This window comes from Rattus norvegicus, chromosome X, assembly GCF_021556685.1.
Source record: "Rattus norvegicus strain SHRSP/BbbUtx chromosome X, alternate assembly SHRSP_T2T, whole genome shotgun sequence".
NCBI lineage: Eukaryota > Metazoa > Chordata > Mammalia > Rodentia > Muridae > Rattus > Rattus norvegicus.
The window spans coordinates 157,994,489-158,014,771 of NC_141554.1; the positions used below are offsets into that span (position 1 = coordinate 157,994,489).

Consider the following 20,283-nt stretch of genomic DNA (forward strand, 5'->3'; position numbering starts at 1 on the left):
ATGAGTACATATGCATTCTGAGGATTTAAGGCAGATATGATTGATTTTTATGAAAGGGTTTAGATTTGTGATTCTTTTAAGAGTCTTACAAGAGTGGTTTAAAGATAAATAGTAAAATAATTACCCTTTTCTTTGTAAATGTAAAATGCTATCTGCCAGTAAGTGAAACTGGCTGAGAAAACTGCCTCGCTTGCTTACACTTTGTTAATCTATAACAAGTTGCTTAGTTACAAATGTATGCGGGTTTTAGGGAATAATTTGGGTTTTGGCTTTTGGATTTTTGGTTTTTTAAAACCTATACTGTGTACTATTATTTTTTGTAAAAGAATCAGGGAACATACTATTATTTTCATAATTGTTTACTAGAAGAAAACTAAAATGTAATCACGTTGTAACTTTATATTTCTTGAAAGATTATTCTGGAATATATAAGCGATAAGAGAAAAAAATTAAGTGTGGTGGTTGGAACACTGTTCTTCCACTCATCAACATATATATATATACATATATATATATATGTATATATATATATATAAAATCTGGTTCTGTGCTTGTTCCATCCACACATTGTGTGTGTATGTCTGTGTTAATGTCTGTGTGTGCCTGTGTGTGTGCGTGTGTGTGTGCATGCGTGCTTGAAATTCCTGGACTGTATTTACTAGTCCTTTTCTCTGAACATTTTACCTGTCTGTAGGTCTGTATGCATGTAGATATGCATATATGCATTTTGTATGTATGTATATATTTGTGTGTATGAAGTGACTTGGACTCTTTGCTTCTCCCACTTTGTGTGTGTGTGTGTGTGTGTGTGTGTGTGTGTGTGTGTCTGCATGTGCATGTATGTGCGTGAGTGTGTGTGTGTGCTTGTGAACTTTCTTTCTTTTCTTCTCTTTGTTGCCTGCTCCAAAGAGTTAAAAGAGTTCAGTGTTGTTCTGCTGGCCATGGGGACTGGTAGCCCCAGTGAATTAAGCTTTGTTCCCTTAGAGAAAAGTCTTCTGGGAAACTTCCCTAACTGCTGGCTGCCATAGAAAGCAGCCGGTATAGGCATCTGGATCTACCCCAGTCACCCACTCGAGGCACCGACCTGTCGCGCGCCCAATGTCCCGCCAGCAAGAACGACGCGTGGCAACAGGATTCTTCTGCGAGCAAGCCTTTACTGTGTTACAGCTCTTCTTAGTGTTACAGCTCTCTTAGTGTTACAGCTCTCTTGAACAGGGACTCCGAGCAGCAAAATCGCTCGGCTTATATAGACAACAGTATGCTAATTATCTCTCAGGGATTGGTGGGGCTTGGATCACCCCACTACTTGTCCTCCAGGGATTGGCGGAGAATGAATCACCTCATTAGCATATTAACGGTCAACTAACACCTGGTGCATAAACCGCACATGTGCAGTACTGCTGTTCACCACTAGAGGGAGCCCTAGCAAGGGGACAAGCCTGCACATGCGCAGTAAGTCGTTTATATCCAGACAAGGCTGGATGTCGGCGCCATTTTTGTTTCGCCGCGCCGCTCTCTACATCTCCCCCTTTTTTGTTTAATAAAATGACTGGTCTAACACTCAAACTAATAGAAGAAAAACTAGGGAAGCATCTGGTACACATGGGCACTGGAAAAAATTTCCTGAACAAAACACCAATGGCTTATGCTCTAAGATCAAGAATCGACAAATGGGATCTCATAAAACTGCAAAGCTTCTATAAGGCAAAGGACACTGTGGTTAGGACAAAACGGCAACCAACAGATTGGGAAAAGATCTTTACCAATCCTACAACAGATAGAGGCCTTATTTCCAAAATATACAAAGAACTCAAGAAGTTAGACCGCAGGGAAACAAATAACCCTATTAAAAAATGGGGTTCAGAGCTAAACAAAGAATTCACAGCTGAGGAATGCCGAATGGCTGAGAAACACCTAAAGAAATGTTCAACATCTTTAGTCATAAGGGAAATGCAAATCAAAACAACCCTGAGATTTCACCTCACACCAGTGCGATTGGCTAAGATCAAAAACTCAGGTGACAGCAGATGCTGGCGAGGATGTGGAGAAAGAGGAACACTCCTCCATTGTTGGTGGGATTGCAGACTGGTAAAACCATTCTGGAAATCAGTCTGGAGGTTCCTCAGAAAATTGGACATTGAACTGCCTGAGGATCCAGCTATACCTCTCTTGGGCATATACCCAAAAGATGCCTCAACATATAAAAGAGACACGTGCTCCACTATGTTCATCGCAGCCTTATTTATAATAGCCAGAAAATGGAAAGAACCCAGATGCCCTTCAACAGAGGAATGGATACAGAAAATGTGGTACATCTACACAATGGAATATTACTCAGCTATCAAAAACAATGAGTTTATGAAATTCGTAGGCAAATGGTTGGAACTGGAAAATATCATCCTGAGTGAGCTAACCCAATCACAGAAAGACATACATGGTATGCACTCATTGATAAGTGGCTATTAGCCCAAATGCTTGAATTACCCTAGATCCCTAGAACAAACGAAACTCAAGACGGATGATCAAAATGTGAATGCTTCACTCCTTCTTTAAATGAGGAAAAAGAATACTCTTGGCAGGGAAGGGAGAGGCAAAGATTAAAACAGAGACTGAAGGAACACCCATTCAGAGCCTGCCCCACATGTGGCCCATTCATATACAGCCACCCAATTAGACAAGATGGATGAAGCAAAGAAGTGCAGACCGACAGGAGCCGGATGTAGATCGCTCCTGAGAGACACAGCCAGAATACAGCAAATATAGAGGCGAATGCCAGCAGCAAACCACTGAACTGAGAATAGGTCCCCTATTGAAGGAATCAGAGAAAGAACCGGAAGAGCTTGAAGGGGCTCGAGACCCCAAAAGTACAACAATGCCAAGCAACCAGAGCTTCCAGGGACTAAGCCACTACCTAAAGACTATACATGGACTGACCCTGGACTCTGACCCCATAGGTAGCAATGAATATCCTAGTAAGAGCACCAGTGGAAGGGGAAGCCCTGGGTCCTGCTAAGACTGAACCCCCAGTGAACTAGTCTATGGGGGGAAGGCGGCAATGGGGGGAGGGTTGGGAGGGGAACACCCATAAGGAAGGGGAGGGGGGAGGGGGATGTTTGCCCGGAAACCGGGAAAGGGAATAACACTCGAAATGTATATAAGAAATACTCAAGTTAATAAAAAATTATAAGCCCGTGGGGGGAAAAAAAAAAAAAAAAGAAGTAAAAGAATGTCAAGTTAAAAAAAAAAAAAAGACAGAAAAAAAAAATGACTGGTCTAGATCTGGGTGTCACGTCAATCTTGTCATTGCTCCTGTCTTAGGTCGTTCTCATCCAAACTCGGCCTTACCTGTCATAGAGTTACCCTATCGCCACCGGGCCCCGTGTCTTAGGTTGGTCCGAGTTCGAGGAAAGTTGCCCGTCCCTGGATACAATGACTCCACATGACTGTGACAAAAATGATCTAGGGCGAACTCTTGATCTTTCAAAGAGGCCAGCCATATGTTGGGAGAAGCACCCTTTTTAATGGTGGTCATAGCCTGGTAAACAACCATTTTGTGTCTGGCATGTTCTCTTTTTAAACAGCCAATAAGCCAGAGACCTACTCCGCATCCCAGGAGGACAATAGCTCCCCGGGACAAACATGCCCGCCCACTCCTTGAAAAGGGAGAAAGCATTGGTAATCCATGAGGTAAAGTCTTCAACTGTGATGGGGTCCAGCCTAGTGCTGTTGAGGACAGCAATCTGCATCAGCAATTGTCTTGATAGTTGCTCTGCTTTCATGGACCAGTTTCCTTTCAGATAATTCGAGATTTCTTTGCTCTGTTGAAAATTCTGAGAAAAGTTAGCTCACAAAGGAATAATGCATAAACCTCTAAGGGAGGAAACACAAGACAGCTGTGTCATATGATACAGTGCTTCAATTTGTTCTTGAACTAAATCTATCCTTTGATTGGCTAATAGAAGGCCAGATGCCAAATGGGTATTAAATTCTTCTTGTATCTCTAGCACCACTGCAGTTCTTTCTACAATCTGATTGACAGTCTCAGCTGTCTGTATTTGATTGGTCATAGCGATTTCAGCTGTGGTAGCTGCGGCAGCAGACAGCACAATGGCTGAAATTATGGCTGCCGTAATTCCAAAATCTCTTTTGGCTCTCAGCAAATTAAGAATAGGAAAGCTATCTGGGTTTGCCTCCACTGGGATTGGCACAAAGGAGGGAATCTTAACCATCACTGCGGTGTCATTAGTGCCATCCCAGCATTCAGCTAAATAGCAGACTACATCAGAGCTATTACAATTTAAAGCACCACTGCTTACATTAGTGCTTATCAGAAAAAAGGTGATCTAGCACATACTGAAGTACTAGTGGCAGTATTATTTACCAAGAGGTTATTATATTGAATATTGATCAACCTGGTATCACCTTTTTCTGGTAGCTGAAACATTTTACAGCACGAAGTTCTCTCCCATCAACCTAGCAAAGGGGGTCAGGGATGTATATGCCCCTTGCTCATTGGACAGCACCCATTGAAACCAAGACCAGAGATTATGCTTGTCAGTCTTATTCTCAAAACAGTAGAATTGCTATGAACTGGCATGGGTACTGGCCAGGATCTGGCAATAGCCCACAGGGTGAGAGAATTAACCTGTATTACCATTCCCAGTAGTAATAGTAGGGTTTGTAGTCTCATCTTCAGGAAGAGCAGAAGGCAATTTTCGAGTCAAACGCTCAGGTACCCAAATTGGATTTTCTTGATTCTGCGGAAAAACACAAATCGTTCCCCTAGATCTCGAAATCACGGGATCTGGGCCACGCCATTCATCAGTTAAGACATCCTTCCACTTTACTTCTACATTAGTTATAGGTGTAGTAGCAGCATGGCGATCCGTGGCAGAACGGCCATGCGCATCCAGAATTAAGAAATTTAGAGTAAAAAGAGCTAAAGAAAGTTGTTCTTTTGGTGTTCAGCTGCTGGCAATTCCCCCTTTTTGTTTTTGTATAAGCTCTTTTAAGGTACGATGTACTCTTTCCACAATTCCTTGACCTTGGGGATTGTATGGCAATCTTGTAGTATGTTTGACCTGCATTGTCTGGCAAAATGCCTGAAAGGACTTTGCAGTGTAGGCAGGCCTGTTGTCTGTCTTGAGACTATCAGGCTTTCCCCAGGCTGCCCATGCCTCTAAGCAATGGCTAATGGCATTACGAGCCTTTTCACCAGTCATCAGAGTAGCATGTATAATACCGGAATAGGTATCAACAGAAACATGAGCATATTTTAAATTTCCAAATTGAGATATGTGTGTGACATCCATCTGCCAAAGTTTTAGCAATGGCTAATGGCATTACGAGCCTTTTCACCAGTCATCAGAGTAGCATGTATAATACCGGAATAGGTATCAACAGAAACATGAGCATATTTTAAATTTCCAAATTGAGATATGTGTGTGACATCCATCTGCCAAAGTTTTAGCTGGATCAGACCACGAGGGTTAATACCACATGAGGAGGGTGGTGAAATTGAACACAATTTTGGCAACGTAACACCACATCACAAGCTGCAGCTCTAGAGATTTTTAAATTTTTGTTGAAGAGTAAAAGCAGGTACATGAAACTTTTGATGAAATCCTCTAGCGAGATCAACCGGAGTGGCATGAAAAATAAACTCTCTACGAGTACTAGCATCCACCAGGGTGTTATTACTGGTCATGGGACCAGGCAAATTAGTATGGGCTCGAATATGTTGTATAAAAATTTTATTTTTTCTGGCCCAAATCAAATTTTGTAATTCTAAAAGAATTTGACATACGGTACTACTCGACCAAATTGGCCCTGCAATTTCAAGTGAGTGCACAGCATTAACTACATAAGCAGAATCAGAAATTAAATTAAAATAATCATGAAATCTTTTGAAAACTTTCAATACAATTTTATATTCTGTAATTTAGGGGGTACCTGGACTGTATTGAATTAATACTGGTTCTTGAGAATCAACCATATAGGCACCTACACCTGTTTTGGAGCCATCTGTATAAATATCTAACAAAGGCTCTGGCAAAGGCTCTGAGGCAGTGATCTTAGGAAAGATCACTGGATGTTCAGTAAAAAAAAATTGTAGCAAAGGATCCTTAGGATAATGATTGTCAAACTCTCCATCAAAACTACAGCGTAATATGGCCCAATCATCTATCAAGGCACACAATGTTTCTATTTGAGCTGTTGTATATGGTATAATAATTTTCTTGGGTAAAATACCAAAATGCTGAATACAAGATTTAACGCCTAACACAGCAAGCTGTGCAACAGCAGAAGTGTAATATTCAAGGGTCTTATTTGGAGAAGTATGGGGATAAATCCAAAGAAGTGGACCTTGTTGCCATAGCACTCCTGTAGGCTGACAAAAGGTTCTTAGTATACACAAAAGCAGATCTTCCTTTTCCTTGTACCTTCTTAGCATTGCCTTTTCTAATCTTCTACTTTCCTCCAATGTTACATTTTTTTAAACCATATCCAATAACTTAAAAGCCAATAGTCCATAACCAAGGCATGTAGAGAATATTCATTCATTTAAAACCAATCAGAAAACAAAAATGAAGTGGCTACACATACCTTTAATATTTAAATCAATCACCATTTTTACTTTTTCTAGCTGTAGTTTTAAGAGAAACACCTTGTCACCTGTTGAGTCCAATAATCACAGTCAAAGATTTTTCTAAGAGAGACAGCGATCAGTTCCGTTACCTTAGAAGCTGTGAAGCTCCTTGTGTCTTTAGGATTGGCTAGTGTAAACATTTAGCCAGCCCCCTGGGGAGCTTGCCCAGCCAACTTAGGCTTCTAGCTACAGATGCAGGCTCCAAAAGCCAATTGAAACTTTTTATTTATTTGTTCCTTTCTTGAAAGGAGTTAAAGCTACATCAATGGGTGAATCAACCACCATTTAAAATTTTAACCTTTTCTTTTAAACATGAAACACAAAACATTCAAGCAAGGAGAAGCAAAACCCAGACATAAATTGACATACATGGACAGCTTGGTGCACCAAGGACAGACAATAGACACAGAGGAAAAGAACTAGATGGTGTTCCACCAAAAGGACCCAAACATCCTACCTAAAGAACCCAGAACCAGAAATAAGCACTTCTCCAATAGGAGCCAGCAAGGAGGCAAGACGTCTCCCACCTCCTTCTGTTCCCAGGAGAGCTCCAAAAAGTTTAAGCTCATTTCCTTCTTTTGCCAAAGCATCTGTGGAGAGTTCGGGAGGAATGTTTTTCTCAACCCCATTCTCTCTCTTGTCCAGGGTGTAAACTGTCTCTAGTCAGGGTCCAAAGACTAGAAGCATCTATGAGAATCGACTTTGCTTCTCTAGATTTTAACATAACTCTAAAAGAACACATACACAAAAACATTTTACCATTATTACCTTGTCCACTACCACTACCCCAAATCTTTATCTTTGCACATGCTTTCAGTTTCTGTGATCCTTCTGAATTCTGCTTACTGGGGCCTTTAAAATCTGTATCCACCACCTGAGTTCCCATTCGAGGGGTCAATACGAGTCTGGTGGTCGAACTGAGGTCGAGTCCTGCGCTTCCTTTTGTTGCTCTGCCGGAGGCCCGGGACCCGATGGTTCTACCTTTAGTTTCACTTTCTCTAAGCTGTCGGTGATGCTTTCTAGATTGTCTGACATTTCTAAGGTCAAGGCTTTTAAAGAATATATCTTATTTGTTTCCTGGTCCTGATTATCCTCTTTTTTTATCTCTGCCTTCTCTCTGTTCCTTTTATCTCCTTTTCTTTTCTTTTTTTCTTTGGAGACCTTTTCTCCCTCTGACATACTTTGTTGCTCTGCAAGGACCCTCTGACCTGTCCTAACGGCTCTAACGGCTTCCTCACATTGTTTATCCTCTAAGCAGGCAGGGACCATTTGCCAAAGAGGTTTTGGTCCGGGCTTAAGCTTGCCGTCTGTGGCTTCTCTATCCCACACAAAGAAAAAAAGAAACAAAATTACCAGCCTTGCCCACAAAGGATCCATAACTTTAGGTTTCTTCACAGTGGCTCTCCACCTAGGCCCATATCTTTCTTCCTCATATATGGCTGCCTCTTCCTCTAATTCCTCCTCCTCGGACTCTGACAACTCTTGCTTAGAGTCACTGCCAGCCAGTTCTAAGGCTTCTAATTCTTTTAATGGATACAAAGTATCCTCTCTGGATGACTTGTACTTCGTCCTCCGGGGCACTCTTATTTTTTCCTCCAGCAGCATTTCTTCTGCCTTTTGTATCTCTTTCACTTTTGTTTTAGTAACCTTTTTCTTTTTGCGAGCTCCTAATTTGAGCTCCTAATTTCTCACTCTGCTCCGTTTCTGCCTCTGCTCCGTTTCTGACATGCTCTCTTAAATCCAAAAAGGGGCATGCCTCTCGAAGCCTAATTTCTCACTCTGCTCCGTTTCTGACATGCTCTCTTCCAAAAAGGGGCATGCCTCTCGAAGCTTACCTTTTAATTTACCTTCTCGCAGTTCTGAATCCTCTTCAGCACACTGAAGGGTCCCCTGGCACCGGCGATGTTGGTTCCCGGGTCTCGGCACCACTTATCGCGCGCCCAATGTCCCGCCAGCAAGAACGACGCGTGGCAACAGGATTCTTCTGCGAGCAAGCCTTTACTGTGTTACAGCTCTTCTTAGTGTTACAGCTCTCTTAGTGTTACAGCTCTCTTGAACAGGGACCCCGAGCAGCAAAATCGCTCGGCTTATATAGACAACAGTATGCTAATTATCTCTCAGGGATTGGTGGGGCTTGGATCACCCCACTACTTGTCCTCCAGGGATTGGCGGAGAATGAATCACCTCATTAGCATATTAACGGTCAACTAACACCTGGTGCATAAACCGCACATGTGCAGTACTGCTGTTCACCACTAGAGGGAGCCCTAGCAAGGGGACAAGCCTGCACATGCGCAGTAAGTCGTTTATATCCAGACAAGGCTGGATGTCGGCGCCATCTTTGTTTCGCCGCGCCGCTCTCTACACCGACCCACAAAGGCTGCCTGCCTCAGTTTACCCTACTGGTGAAAACTGGCCTGTGACAGCCTCAATTAATACACATATGGAGTGTATGGTACATACTGAATCAGTGTCACTCATATTACAATCTTGGAGAGAAGGCTTATATTCCGTATTAGCAACCCACTTTGTATGAACTTAGGTAATACTGCAAGTTGAAAAGATTCCTTCCAAAACTTAATGGAAATCTTAATTCCCAATGATAACACCTGTGAAAGCAACCTCATTTGACAGTGGAGACTTAATAGTTAAGATGAGACCATTAAAATGGGTTGTTAATCCAATATGACTATGTTCCTATGAGAAAAGGGAAATCTGGACACAGACACAAAAGAAAACCATCTGTATGCTTCTTAGGGGCACATGATTATGGTTTCAAGTGAAAGATTCCCATTTGATATTAGTACAGCCTTTTCTTAAGAATGAGAATCGGGGTTGGGGATATAGCTCTGCGCTATATAGTAGAGCGCTTGCCTAGCGAGCGCAAGGCCCTGGGTTCGGTACCCAGCTCCGGAAAAAAAAAAAAGAAAAAAGAAAGAATGAGAATCTTTTAAGCTGGCCCTGGCTTAGCCCCTAGATGTTAGACAATAGACCAGAAAGTGCAGAAAGCACATTCCTACCCACTCTCTAGGAAGCTGCCGGACCATAAGAGCAGATGGTATAGAACATATTTACTGCAGGGCAATTACAAGACAGGAAACATCTCTGGGAAGCTAACTGACCACTATAGAAGTGAGATGTCCTTGGTACTGAATGCAGCTGTGCTGACATAGCTATAGCCTTGTCCTAGGAACTCCAGAAGAGAAACACCTGCCAAGACAGATATCCTTGGTCCTTGTCCTGGAAACCCCAGGATGAGAAAACATATATCAAGTCAGACGTCCTTGGTACTGAAATAGCTGCATTGATGCGGTTACAGCCCTATCCCAGGAATTCCAGGATGAGAAACATCTGCCTAGTTATCCTTGGCACCAAAATAGCTGAGCTAATGAAACTGTGTAATCTTAAATGAATATTTAAGCTGTACATTTCTGTTGTTCGAGGCTTTTCACATCCCTCCTGCGTGAGGACCGTGTCGAGCCCCAATGCATTGGTATCCCAAAGTAAACCTCTTGTTTTTACATCAAGACTGAGTCCCGTGTGTTTGTGGGGTGGTGAGTGTCCTCAGGACTGGAGCGAGAGTCTCCTCTGTCTGAGGGTCTTTCACAAGGCCTCAGAGGAGCTCCTCAGGGAGAAACCTCAGCATCTCCCTGTGGTGGCCATGAAGGAAGGAGACTCTTACCTGCTCTGGCTTGCACAAGTCAGTCCCTGGATGGCACGGGTCCACCCCGGATGCTGATATGAAGGGCAATAGATGCTGAAACTGTACCCACAATGAAGTGGAAACTTAAGGGTTCTTTGTAAAGTCGGTTGGATGGAGTTTTCCAGGGGCCAACACGTGAAGGAAAGTTCCCTTGAAGTGGATACAGGTCAAAGACTAAGGCAGAATCCTGAAAAAAATTTAGGTGAAGCAGACACAGGAGAAAGCATGTTCTGCTAAAGCAAGCACATGAAAAGTCACACGATGAAGGATTCATTGTTAATAACAAGTATGTATTTGTCTGCCTTACATTGCATAGTTGAACTGCATTTGCCTGGATTCCATAGAGAGAAACACAAAATAAACTTCTGGTGTCCTGCAGTTTCTTGCAGCTTCAAAGGACTCAGGCTGGTGGGCAGACTGATGTCAGCTGAGACAGATGCATATTCTGAGAAGGAGGAGGACAAGTAATGCATGGCGGGTATAAATAGGACTCGAAGGACAATGACAGAGACTGAACTTGATTGGTTTATACACCCAGCTGTGTAATGGTCATGGGCCTCCAGTCTTCCCTGAACCTTGCTTTCCTGAGAGAGGCACAGCCCAGAATGTCTCATGGCCTCCCTCCAGGTCCCCCCTGTTGCATTGTTCCATGGTTGAGGCTTGGCTGTGTCGGCTAGGTACTGGGACCACTGCTGATTCATGTTTGCTAGCACTACTCTACCAAACTGCACTGCTGGCTTGCTCGTGAAGTATTTGCAAGTGGATCCAGCTGCCTGGTAACCTGTGTACTGAACTGCTGATTTCCAGATAACACAGCCAGAATATGCTCCAAACCCATTGCTAAACAGGCTCACTGCCCCAGTACACTTTCCTTTCTACTACCACTCAAGGGTGGTAGCCTAAAGCATTTAAGAACCAACATTAAAAATAGGATTTGAAAAAGAATTAAAGTTACACAGGGGAGCCAATTACTGCTACCAGAGGATGTATCCAGGATCTGCCAGCAGTCCAGGTGACCTAGCATGGGAAGAAGGGAATTGTAGAGGGGCCTAGCATCCTCTCAAACAGTGGACCTTGTAGAGCACTTCTGCCCTTGTTCTAATGCCTAGGATGCCCTCCAAGGGTAGTTGTTGTGGCTGGATTTCCTTTCTGCCTCAGGAGTGGGAATATGAGGTCTGAGGGACATAAAGACCTTGATAGTAAGGTCTTCAGATGGCAAGCGAAAGGAAGAGTCCCTGGATGAGCCAGATCCCAGGCATGGACCTCGTCTGGTAACTGCACAATTCTACAGCCCAGAAAGAAGGGGTTGTGCTGTCTGGCTGTGTCTGGGACCAGCCCTCCTGGAAGAGGAATGACAAGCTTACATAAACTAATTCAGGTGGGAAGGTGGGACATACTGGGGAAGAGGAGTCCTAGTACAAAGGGAGCCAGTCTGGAACTACAGGTCAGATGAAGATGCTTCACTCACCAAGGGGTGGGGGAGTGTCTCAGAGAGAAGGTCCTACAAAGTTTTGTCTATAACTAGGGGTAGAAAAAAATCAGCAAACAGGGACAATTTGCCAGAATTAGCCCTTTACCCTGCCAGGTAATATAGAAACAAAGATAAAGGAAATGGTTTCTAGTTGGGAGGTTGTTCTTGAGAGTGGGTTCACATTTATGGTCTATGTGGGACCCAAGAGGACAGCAGAAGCCCCAGTCTATCTAGGGCACAATTTAAGGATATTTCCATTACAGCGATGTTTGTAGCAAATTCCTATTCTATTCCCTCGGTTTAAACTCAGGAATGGAAACAATATTGGATTTTAGAATGATCAGGGGCCCCAATCCATACCCTGGAAAGATAGAAAGGCTGGATCAATCGAGCTAATTTGTATTATTTTGGCCATCAAAGAGATACACTTAGTGTGACTGAAACTATTAGCCCTCCTGGGGCTTCCATGTCTCTCTTAAGACTTGACAATGATAGACCTGAGGTGTTAGGTTCTTGCACCTAACAAACAGGATGCCTAAGTGCCAGGCACTTGTTGAGATGGTGTCATTACCCTTTCACATGCAAATGGAGTTCCAGGAGGGGAAGGCCACTCTATCAGGGACAAGGTAATATCATGACCTTCCCCTAAAGGACAATTTCTAGATAGTGCATTCAGAGTTAATGCAGCCTGGTACTCAGTGTGGTCCAGGGGTTTTTTGTTTGTTTTTTGTTTTTTCATTGTTGTTATTGGTTTTTTTTTTTGTTTTGGTTTGTGGTTTTGTTTTTTGTTTTTTGTTTTTTTATGTGTCCTTGCCATTCAGAGCACTGCTGGACCTCTTCATACCCTTGTATCCTGGGAGGCCTTGACAAGGAGGCCAAACTGTGTCACTGTGCTTTTGCTTCAGACTGTGGTGTGAGGATGAGTGAGGAGATTTATCCTGGGAGTAAGACCTCAGGTATATTAGGGTTAAGGAACCAGAACCTCCCATGAGGAGCATAAGATTCCTCTCTGACAAAGGACTTGTTAGAGCTGCCTGATCTGTAGCACAGAATGTGAATGCAGGTCCACGGTACACCAATGGTGTCATCTCTGACTTGTGATTAGTTGCTAAGGTGGTGTTCAGAGGTGGGCTAGGACTGTAAGATCGAACTGGGGTCCAGGCAGAGCTTTGTGGGGAATGGGGAAGAACCTTCAGAACCTGAAAGAGAATACAGTATCCTGCTCCTTTTGCCAGTCTTGAGAAACCTGTGTCCAGAAGTATCCAGAGGTGTTTCTTCTTGACATCTGTCTCCTCTCTCAGGAAGGTATCCCTGTCAAGTCTGGGTAGCATCAGAGCCCAGAAAATGTCAAGGACCTGTGCCCAAAGAGGTATTCATTATCACCAGGCATACAAGATTTTACTGTCAAAAATTAGCATGCAAAGAGGACCTTGTTTCCAAACCGAAGACTGCATAAAGCATGTATTTTCATGTTCAGATGATTGGAGAGCTCTGAGTGGGCAGTGCCATGCCATGCATGGAAAGCAAGGATCTCAATAAGCTGGGCTAAGGTGCCCTTCAGAGGGACTTTGGGAACACCTATGTCACCCGAGATGAGCCCAAGAATGGTAGCCATAACTGCAGATGCATCCCACACAAGGAATAATGAACACTACAGAGGCTCAGTTCTCTTGACAGGTTTTACAGGGCATCTCTGTGTGGACCTTAGTTTGAGTGGGATTCTTCCTTTGAACACAGCTCTTGGTTAATAGGCACATGGGAAGTTCTAGGAAAGGAAAGCAAGGGATAAGTAAAGGAGTCTCCATTCCAGACCACACACAGTGGCTCCAAAGAGACTGCCTTGATGCACTGTCTATAGTAGTCTGTGTCTCCTGCCCTGCAACCAGGGCAGGAGAGTAAAGGAGCTGAAGGGTCTGCTGAGAGCACTGTGACCTGGGTCATCAGAGGGAAGATAAGGTGTGTGAGGACACAGGGTGAGAGTTGAGAGAGTCCCTTCCTCATGCACAGTCCTCACTACCTACATGCCTACCCTAGATGTATTGAAAATCTGAGGGACTTGGAGTGGATTCCTTCCCCTTTCCTATTTTTCTGCCTTACTCACAGATTAGCGTCGTGTCTTAGGAAGCTGGATGGCCTAGTCACCTGAAACAGGCTGTACCTAGCCTTTCATCATGGCGAAGATCTTGTACAGTACTGTTTTAGGACAATCGATCCACACTGAATTAGGTTCTCTAATTCAGGGACGGACACTTGCCCAGGTGTCAGGATGCTCGAGGTGACCTTGATACCTTCTGTGCCACTTCAGAGACAAAAAGTTGTTCCGAGAATTGATCTTGCCCAAGAGGAGACATACACATAGAAGCCATTTATATTCATTTCCTATAGGCCATGGCATATGTGATAACAGTATATTTTGTTCATAGAACATTCTCTGTGGAACCCAATGCCATAACTCAGGGGCTATGTCTGTCGGAGGAATGCTGGATTCATCCCAGAGGGCTCAGAGCCTCCTCTCCCCCGAAAGCCATGGGATACAGGGCAGGACCCAATCTGTTGGGCTTCAGAAAGCCAAGTATGGGAACTGCTTGACCCTGAATCCCCTTGGCAGGATTCAGTCAATACAAAGAAAGTTGATTTGATTCTCTTTCTGCTCCGCAAGTACAGGAGAAAACAGCTGACATCCTTCTTAGAGTTTCTGTATATGATCATCTGAGATTATGAGGAACACTACCCTGTGATCTTTACTAAGGCTGCTGATTGCATGAGGTGATGATTGGCATTGACCTAATGCAAAGGAATCCCACTGTCTACTCTTACTCTCCTGTCCATGCCCTTGGGCCACTTATGATGGCATTAGCATGGTTCTCCTGGCATACCCAAGACAAGCATGGTAATCACATGCCATGTATCACCTTCAAAGAGGACAATTGTGCCATTGAGGAGGTACTGTGGCATATATTGAAAATAGTGGGGCTATATGTAGAGAAGGATCCTGTCATGTCTGCATAGGACAGAAGCCTCATTAGTGAACCTTTTGTGCATGAACTGTACCTGGAATGCAGACAGGTGCTGGACAGAGACATCCTAGTCATGAGTTAGTGTGGAGACCCAGGACACATGCAGAAACCACTTAGATGAAAACACTGTTTTGTTTTTTTTTGCCAGAATTATTAAGCAGCATCCCAGATCCTACCCCACTAGGAATGCAGAGACTTTGAGAAATGAGATAGAGCCTAGATCAGGTTCGCCCAACAGATAGAACTATGCTATGACTGGCACTCATGCTAGTGCACTGGCCTTCCCATCCCACATCAGGTCAGTCAGAGGGTTTGGGGTAAGTACTGTACCCTTGTTTGAGAAACCGTGTGAGGAGAGTGTGAACCATTGCATTCTGTCTGTACTGACTGTGGGACTTGGGCGATGTCCTTATTGCAATACGTTGTCTCTTTAACTATAGGTTCCATAGCTGGAGATTCACATTGTGGATGGCATTGTTAACACACCTCCTGTTGCTGCTCCATTTTAGGACAATCTGAGAGTTTTATAAAGAAATGAGATTGACTTATGTCTAATGTTTCATATGTCTCAAGATACCATGGTATTCTACTAGGGACTACACAGGAATTGAGAAAGAACTTGGCATTTTCCTGAAATACAGAATAAAATTATACATTTTGGCTAAATGGTTTTAGTCTCCCGTTCTGGTCAGCATATCCATTCATCGTGCAGAAAAGATGAAGTTCATGTTCAAGAGCCCTGCCAGAAACACAAGTGAGAGTTCCATTTTATCTCTAATATGAGCACAGGAAGGCTCAGAGGGGTCCCCTGGGGCAAGTAGTCTCTTTTCAGTGGGATGAACCAAGGCAGTAATAGCTCTCAGAAATATTGACCAAGTAAATGCCATAGGGATGTGTGAATGACTCAGGGCTGAGAGAAGGGAAAACTGCTCTGAGCTGTCACTGTTGGTGTCCTGGAGGACGCAGGCTGGCATGTCACTAGGTGATTGAACACTTGAAGAACGTACACCATCAGGAAGGTTGGGTTGTATCCCTATCACCTAAAAACAGGAAAGCAAAAGGTGCATACGTCATTCCTGTCCTGGTGCTAGAGTTACAGATGAACATAGCACATGTAGGGCATCTTTTCCCCACCCTCTTCACAACACATAGGTTAAGATCACAGGGATGTGGGACCGAGAACTCCTTCTCTCGTGCACTTCTGCCTTCCCAGAGAGTGTCAGGAGAGGCACAGGAGTCTACTAAGATCACTGTGTGTATTAATGTTTCCCTTGCATGAGATGAGTACCTCAGGTGACCCTGGTGAACCTGAGAACAGAACAGCCTGTCAGCAGCAAGAGCTCATCACCAAAACAATTGAGGTTTTAGACGAAATCATTTATGTATGTATACATGAGTGAGAGTTTGAATATGTGTGAGTTTGAGCAATTGAGAGAGAATATATTTGAATGCCGTTCTTCCTTCTACATTGAGGGAAGGATGTCCCTTTTTTCTGCTGCTGCAGTCTGTTCACTCTCTGTACCTGTTTCCCAGGATGTTCTCACCCTACCAGACCAAGGCTGTCCCTCTGACAAACACAGGACTCTTCCTAGTTCTTTGTAATGTTTATGAGACCAGCAGTAGAAGGACCTTCCAGGAGGCTTATGTTAGCTACTGAGAACAGTCTTAAAATAAAGTGGATCACATGAGTCAAGTATATGTAGAGATTGTCCCTGAGTGCATCCTGGATAGCTGGGTGTTCCAGTGTGGGAGTTTCTGTCCGTTCCCAGCCCGATACAATGCCCATTAAACTGGCTGTGCCTCCGTGTGTGAGCAGTTCAATCCCTACACATTTTCCCATCTTTTCTGATGTTCCTGATGCCTCCCCTGGTCTACAAAGGACATCCTGCCCTCAGCCCTGACTGTCTTTCACACTGCCCCAATCACCAGTTGACAGAGTGTTCTTGTGTGGCACAGAAGAGACTCACAGGCAAAGGTTCACTGCTAGATCTAAAGGAAAGTGAGGATTCTCAGCCTCTCAAGAGAACAATGGAATTGTGAGGAGTGCAGGGGTCAGACGATGCCTTACTTCTAATTTCAGGATCGACACCCTGTCCGCCTTTCTACCTGCAACTATGCACATGAGGATCTTGGCTGTGTTTGTGACTTGGAGCCATGTTGGGAGGTTTCTGAAACACAGAAGGCCAGTCTGAGCCTTCTGAATTAAGGGAGGAAACTACGTAGACGTTAAAGTTTCCTTTTAGAGTTGTGGTGCAAAGGTTATGCAGCCTTTTCTTCCTCAGTTTTCAGAGTGCCTACTCTCTTCAGACTACCATGGATCTCATTGTAAAGCCATCATCTGTTGGGTGCTCTGGAATTCAAGCAAGAGAAGTGATTGACTCCGATTTCCCCTTGCAGGACACCCTAACTTGACAGATAATGTATTTCCTGCAGTTCCTGCGCATCACATGTAGGAGGAAGCAGCAGCCACCCGGGACAGAAATGCTCGATGTGGTCATAAGAGATTATGAGCATTACTACCCTGGGAAAATAAATAAGACAGGCTGTAGGATTTCACATAACAGAAGTGGACCCAATTGCCCACTCTTCCTGACTCGTCTCTACCATAGGAATCCCTTTGATGGGGTGCTACATGAAGTTCTGGAATTCCCAAAGCAGACCTGTCCATCATGTTCACAGAGGGCACCAGCTTCATTGAGGAGATTGTCAGGGAAGTGATGTGTACCACGGGCCTGGATTTTCAGAGGGAACTATCCATGTAGAGAAGTCAGGGGTCAAACTACTGAGCATTTTAGCTAAACAGGACCTTTCCGTGGGATAATTAAATATGGTTAAATCAGGCAACAAAATTGAGTATGTCATAGAACAGGAAAATATCATCTTTGGAGAAGAAAGGGCAACCAGTGGCAATTCTATTGTGCACCTAAGATCAAGATTGGGTGGCAAGCCGATGTTTACATGGAAATTCAAAGGACAGGTGTTTAGAATAAAATACACACATTTTGTCCCACCTAGTCATGGCGCTACACAGGGGGGCATCCTGTCCTACTTGTACTGAAACACATTCCTTATTACGAACTTTGTGAACAGGTCATACTCAGACAGTAGGAGCAGTTGGTAGACACCAATGCCAGAGCCAGAAGTGCTATATGGTGGGATAGGTAAATGTGAAAGCAAGACTAGACATTACTGCTTTGAACATAGTGCCATCTAGTGGCATGTCATCGCGGAGTAGTCTTGGTACGGCTGAAGTTTGGACTAACTGGAGGCTGGATCTTGACCAAAGAAGAGTCAGTAGAAACAGATTTCCCCTGCTGTCCCCTCCACCCCTTGAGGATTGGGAGAAGAAATACTATCTGTTTGCCAATTGATGACATTTCGGCTATATACGCCCTTCTGAACACAGAAGAACGTTCTGGAATATGCTTAATTTTCTCCACTTTTTGACAACTACCAACACTGAGACAGGGCTCCTTCTTTAGGCTTGCTGTGAGCCACCTTGTGACATCATGTGATAAACAAAGAGGCTGATGAAGTCATCAGATGGTTGCCCCACTACAGAAACTAGCATTGAATGGCCACTCTTTGTGGAGCACCTGTCCTCCAAAGATAGGCAGTCTGGACTATCTTGAGGGATGCTACGCACTGCCAAGTCTAGAAAAGAGTGATGGCCAGGGAAGAGGTCATTATGCCTGAGCTGGATTTTACCACCAAAATGACACGTGCAGTTAACCAGTCCACAGGGCCTTTGAGAACATACAAAAGAGAGCAGCATCCCTTTAAGTACTCCAGACAAATGTCCATCTCCAGAGACAAGTAACTCATGTAAGGGTGGCTCTTCATTTAAAGATATAGATTGTCCATCAGCTACTGTTGAGGTGCAAGTGGCTGGGAATGAGCCGACCAGCTCCTCATGGTACCTTAAATATGGTGCCATGGTGTCTCCATGCAAGGTATGCAGATCTATCCTGAACGCTGCTCTCTCGGCCATAACTATATGGCAGAACATTGTGAAGGAAGAGGAGGAAAGGGAGGAAGAAAAAGAGGAAATTGTGGAGGGAGAAGAGGAAGAGGAGATGGAGGAGGACGAGGAGTATGAGGAGTGTGTGGACTACTGGGAGGACTATGATGAAGAGGACGAAGATCAATACTCTGACAACATACGTATATCTGTGAGATATTCAGTTTCTTGAACATGTTCATGAACTCAGAGACAACTATTGAATGGGGAAAAGCACCATTTTCTGTGTAACAGAACGTGTTTACTTCTTACTTAAAAAAAATAAACCTTGTGGTAGTTCACTGACATCTTAAACTGGAGCCTAGAGTCTGTGTGCGATGTCATCTACCCTTGGCCCTGTTCCCAAGCCTCGCCTTCCACACACTTGGGTCAGCCTAGCTCTTTCATGGACAGCAGGAGCATTTTTAAGTCCTCAGCATCATGGTGCAGAAGGGTGTGGCTACTGACTTGGTACTGTACCCTCAGACTACTAAGGTGTCTCAGAGAAGGAGATTCCATTCTCCTGGGTCATTACCTACAGCAGATATTGCCAGGAAGCTTCTTGACAGCAGCTGGGGGGGGTGCCTACCAAGCATCTATTAGCCCAGTACATGCACATTTGAAACTACGTGCTTATCTGTTGAGGGAGGGAAACTGAAATACCCTGACCCCTGAGATTTAGGCCACTCCTCTCAGCCCATGGTGGTGGGAAATTGCCTGATGCAAGAGGAAGACCGACTTTAGAAACATTGCAAAAGAACCTACAAAATGTTGCTACAAAATGTCCACCACCTAAAACTTCTTAACCAACCTCACAGAATAGGGTTGTATGTAGGATATATAAGATAAACAGCTGGGTGAGATTCACTCCTCCTTCCCTGGGAACCTCTATGCAGCGATCTTGCATACAAAAGGGCTCGACATGCTTGGGCTTCTCCATGGGTTCTCATCTTTACCACAGATTTGCCAGTGTACTGATGTCTGCTCAGTGCCCGACCCTGGACTGAAATATCAACCTAGGGAAGCACTCATGTGTGTGTGTGTGGGGACAGGGGCAAGCAGGCAACACTATTTATGTCTACTATCCAGACAACAGTACGACCAAAGGAAGCTTGAGGGCAGATGTCATTTCCTGCTACTTTTCCACTTCCATAAATGCCAAGGTACCTGGGACTGTGTCCGCAAGGCTAGAGAGGCCAAGCAGGAGAGAAGTCCTCATCACCATCCCATTTGTGAGAGCATAACAGTATGATTGGGTCTGGACACAGTGACCTGTTCTCTGCAAGCCACAGTGGCACAATGTTGCCTTGGCTTTAGAGACTACACAGCATTCCAAACCTGACAGGGCTCTCATTTAGCTTCTGACTTTGCACCACATCTGCCCCCTCAGACATGCCCTAAGTGCTCACAGCCTCCTCTCCAAGGGACCAAGCTCTAAAACCA

At 44.2% G+C, this 20,283-nt stretch overlaps 1 long non-coding RNA gene and 1 pseudogene across 1 annotated transcript; one reads left to right on the top strand and one right to left on the bottom strand.

The window, feature by feature from the left end:
- Positions 1 to 1,134: 1,134 nt before the first annotated feature.
- Positions 1,135 to 7,601, bottom strand: LOC147998400 (uncharacterized). The gene is made up of 2 exons (XR_015646828.1): positions 3,270 to 7,601; positions 1,135 to 1,549 (listed from the first exon to the last, which is right to left on the bottom strand). It is a non-coding gene; the product is annotated as an uncharacterized LOC147998400 (long non-coding RNA).
- A 6,393-nt stretch (positions 7,602 to 13,994) lies between these two features.
- Positions 13,995 to 15,082, top strand: Magea13-ps1 (MAGE family member A13, pseudogene 1; annotated as a pseudogene).
- The last annotated feature ends 5,201 nt before the right edge of the window (positions 15,083 to 20,283 follow it).